This window comes from Herpailurus yagouaroundi, unplaced genomic scaffold, assembly GCF_014898765.1.
Source record: "Herpailurus yagouaroundi ecotype Mexico unplaced genomic scaffold, PumYag 67383, whole genome shotgun sequence".
NCBI classification, from domain to species: domain Eukaryota; kingdom Metazoa; phylum Chordata; class Mammalia; order Carnivora; family Felidae; genus Herpailurus; species Herpailurus yagouaroundi.
The window spans coordinates 2,016,869-2,021,573 of NW_024420199.1; the positions used below are offsets into that span (position 1 = coordinate 2,016,869).

General features: G+C 35.4%; 1 non-coding gene across 1 annotated transcript; it reads left to right on the plus strand.

Annotated features, from left to right (window-relative positions):
* Positions 1 to 4,393: 4,393 nt before the first annotated feature.
* On the plus strand, positions 4,394 to 4,500 carry LOC121024962 (U6 spliceosomal RNA). The gene has a single exon (XR_005787890.1). It is a non-coding gene; the product is annotated as a U6 spliceosomal RNA (small nuclear RNA).
* The last annotated feature ends 205 nt before the right edge of the window (positions 4,501 to 4,705 follow it).

The following is a 4,705-nucleotide window of genomic DNA, read 5'->3' on the forward strand; positions in this document are numbered from 1 at the left end:
TCCATTCTTCTCATCCATTCACTCAACAACCTTTGTCTTAGCATGAATTGTGACTTGGTCACCAAGTTGATGTTAAGGATTTGAAATGAAAACAAGAGAAAGCAAAACAAAAAGTCTACCCTTAAGTAGTTTTCTGCATCACGCCACTATTTATTCATTCAATAAAAATTATGCTAATTATATGTGTGTCCACTTAAGTCTCGAGGCTATTTGTGACCGAGAAGTAGATTTCCTTCAATTTCTTATAGTTTTGTGACTTTTTCTTCAATTGGTTCTTGTTCTGGAAAGAATTGCTAATGACCAAGGAAAAGAATTTTTCTGCATGTGGAGCACACTAACCAATATTGGAAAATATACAATTATAATTTACTCTGTCCAAATAAAATATTGTTTTTATAATTTTGAATTTTTCAAAAGCCATGCTTCTTTTCACTTTGACCTGAGTAGATAGACTCAATCGTAAACTCAATGTTGGTATATTTATATCATATCAGGTAGAATAATAGATTCATAGGACTGGAATATATCTTGAAAGGAAATTTTATCTTAAGCATGGCTTTCTATAAAGATCATTCTCACATTATCTAAAAGATAGAAATGGAATCCAGAATATTTTTCAGTAAAATATTCTAACCTTCTAATCCCTCAACATTTATTCTTATTGTTTTAAAAGACCAAAAAGACACAGCATTTGTCAACTTGGAGACTTAATTCCATCTGACATTTTGTCTTTAGAGGAGGTATCCAAAAGTGTTTAATAATAAATCTGAAGGAAATCTCTTTTCATATGTTTGAAGGAGAAAATATAGACACATTAGGTAGGAATCTATTCTTTTTGTAGCCGAATGATGCCCTCATTCTATTTAAGCTTATGCATTATCTTAAGTGTAGGGAGTTAGTTCCACTGAAACATCATTAATTCAGCTGACACCAAGGATTTTCTCCTTTCACAGTATAATTAGCTTTATTTTAATATATGTATTATAGGGGCACCTGGGAAGACTCTTAGTTTCAACTCAGGTCATGATCTCGCAGTTCATGAGTTTGAGCCCTATGTAGGGCTCCATGCTGACAGTATGGAGGCTGCTTGGGATTGTCTCTCTCTCCCTCTTTCTCTCTGCCTCTCCACTGCTCATGTTCTCTCTTGCACTCTCTCACACAATAAATAAACTTAAAAAATTATGTATTATAATTTTTAAGGGGCTCTAAGAGGCAATGTGGATGGATCAGCACACTGCTTCTCTGTTACTTGAAGAAACATCTGCAGTACTAATAGTTTCAGTTGTATAATTTCTTTATAAAGAATAGCCCATGCAGGGCACCTGGGTGGCTCAGTCGGTTAAATGCCGGACTCTTGATTTTGGCTCAGGTCATTATCTCACAATGTTGGAATGGAGCCTCACATAAGACTCTGTGGTAACATCGTGGGCTTGGGATTATCTCTCTCCCTCTCTCTCTGACCTTATCTCACTCATGCATGAGCACATGCTCTCTAAATAAATAAGTAAATAAATAGCCCATGCAACTGTGGCATTAGAAGATGTCTACTGTAACACATATATTTATTTGGTATAAATCCCTTGTATTTACACAATATTTGATAAGAAAATCATAAATACCAAAAAGTCCCCTTCCTTTTAGTTATCATGTAAGGTCAATGAAGTCACTTTTCACCCACCAATGTTCTTGAAACATCTCCAAAGATAGGCACTCATTCTAATTCCAATGACGACTTTACAATTGCTATTTGTGTCACCAATTTACTTAAGCTAGCCATACTCAGCAAAAGGAAGGCATATTTTCCCATGAAATCAATGCCAGGCATTATGTTTTACATCTCCCCAAAATTAGTACTTTGGGAGATGAGTTATAGTGGCTATCCGTCATTAGCATCTTCCATCAGATCAGATTGATCCTGATAGTTAAAACTGTCTTACCAATCACAGACATGTGAACACAGCTGTTTTCCAAAGTGCTTGCAGTTTAAATATTTATTTACCTTTATTTCCAGTCTAAGATGCTACAGTAACCTATTGATTTCCTAGAAGCTATGTTCTTTTGTTTAGCTATTTCCTGTGCTTTTATTAATTGGTGTGTTGTCAATCGTAAATTACTGCACAAGTAAGAGTAGTGCTTTATCTATTTTATCTAAGAACTTGAAGTTTACATAATTTCCCTCTGATATTATTAAAGAAAAAGTCTCTATTATTTTGCCTAATTTCTTAATTTTTATTATTTTTTTAAAAATTAATTTATTTATTTTGGGAGAGAGAGAGGAAGGGAGGGAGAGAGAGAGAGAGAATGTACATACACAAACAGGGGAGGGACAAAGAGAGAGGGAGGAGAGAGAATTCCAAGCAGGCTCTGCACTGTCAGCATGGAGCCAAAAGTGGGGCTCGAACCCACAAACCATGAAATCAATACCTAAGCCAATGATTTCCTCATATTTTTAGTTATAATTGAAAGACAGCATTGATATAGTAGAGAAAACTTATTTATAAATTTTAAGGCTTATATTTTTGTCTTGTCTTGGTTGCTAAGTATTTGAATGACATCACATAACTTTTCAAAACCTTAGTTTCCTGCTTTTCAGATAATAACACAGCCATTAAAGTTCTTTGAATAGCAATACATTATATTAAATATGAGACAAGATTTTTAACATTGCCTTGAAAACCTTCTGCATTATTTGTGCTTTCTTTCCCCCTAAAAGTTTAGTAAATTCTGCCTTTGTTTTCTCTTCTATTTCTCTTTCCCTATAATGAAGGAAGTGATAATATAATGTCTGGAATTATCTTAATTCTTCTTCAAAAATTATAATCCCTAAATTTTGCAGTTTGAAAAAAGTTCATTATTATGCTTATATTTGAAACACAGATATTCTCTAAATGTTACAAAGCTACTTCTGTCTTAACAAATAGATATTATGAGATAAAATGATAGGAGGGGCTATGTTCTTTCTGTAGAGTGAGATACAATTTCTGGAAAGTAGAAACATTTTTCTTCAGCTGCTTCTCTTCCACTCAGCCTGGCAAGTGCTTGTGGGGCATGGCATTTTAAGCTCTATCTGTGTTCTACTGTTTGTTTTGCTATATGGTCTCTGATGAAAAAGTCTCACTCTGGAACCATTTTGTCAACAGGAAAATTTGGCAATGTAAATAATTGTGTCATTCTTTTCAGTTTAATGGAACCGGGGATCCACCTTCTTCAAATCCTTTGCTTAATTTATATACTAAATATCTCATTTTGTTCTAATTGAAGATATCAACAAAATTCCACTCAGGAGATGAAAGAACTGTGAGATCTGTTGGCAAAGGAATTCTTAGACTGAAGAGTTGTCATTTCCTCATTCATTTGCCAGATTAAATTGACTTAAAATAAGGTACCTTGTAGCATGTGGCATAGCTAGACAGGAGTAAGGCTTTTTTTAATGTTTATTTATTTTTGAGAGAGAGAGAGAGAGAGAGAGAGCACAAGCAGGAGAAGGCAGAGAGAGAGAGCAAGACACGGAATCCAAAGCAAGCTCCAGGTTCTAAGCTGTCTGAACAGAGTCCAATGTGGGATTGAACTCACGAACCATGAAATCTTGACCAGAGCAAAAATCCAATGCTTAACTTTCTGAGCCACCCAGGCACCCTTGGAGTAAGGCTTTTAAATTTATTATTTTGTACATTATTTTGCTTTCCTGTTTGCTCCACTCTGGGCACAAGTATCCTGACTACACTGTCAATTGGGATCCAAGTAGTGTAGATATAATTTTAATTTTGAAGGAATCATTTGATTGTAAGTCACTTATTTCACTTCAGATACAAAGAATATTTGTTGAAAGAATACTATAGGTTGTATGCTGAACATTCATCTTCCCAGCATATCAGCCGGAAATAGTAGGGTCAGTTTTGATTCCTCCCTCTTTCTCCTACCTTACATCTGATTCATGAGGAAATAGCATTGATTTAAATCTGACCACTTCTTACATGTCCAGTGCTATAACTCTAATCCAAGCCATGATCATTTCTCATTTGTACTTGTCTCTGTGCTTCACCCTTGGCTTTATAGTTTACTCTCAACACAGCAGCTATTATAATTATTTACATTTAAATTAGATCAAATTACTCTGTTTTGGCGCAGTCGGTTAAGAGTCCGACTTCAGCCAGGTCACGATCTCGCGGTCCGTGAGTTCGAGCCCCACGTCAGGCTCTGGGCTGATGGCTCAGAGCCTGGAGCCTGTTTCCGAATCTGTGTCTCCCTCTCTCTCTGCCCCTCCCCCGTTCATGCCCTGTCTCTCTCTGTCCCAAAAATAAATAAACGTTGAAAAAAATTTTTTAATTTTAAAACTGTGTTTCACTTTATTGCACTTTGTGGGTACTGTATTTTTAAATTTTAATTAATTTTTGTGCTCGCTTCAGCAGCACATATACTAAAATTGGAATGATACAGAGAAGATTAGCATGGATCCTGTGCAAGGATGATGTGCAAATTCATTAAGCATTCCATATTTTTTCTTTTTTTTTCTATGAAGCCAGCATTACATTGATTCCCAACAACTAAGCCCCAATAAAGACAGAGACCCCACTAAAAACGAGAATTAGAGGCCAATATTCCTGATGAACATGGATGCAAAAATTCTCAAAAAGATGCTAGCAAATCGAATTCAACAGTTTATTAAAAGGATTATTCACCGTGATCAAGTGGGTTTCATTCTTGT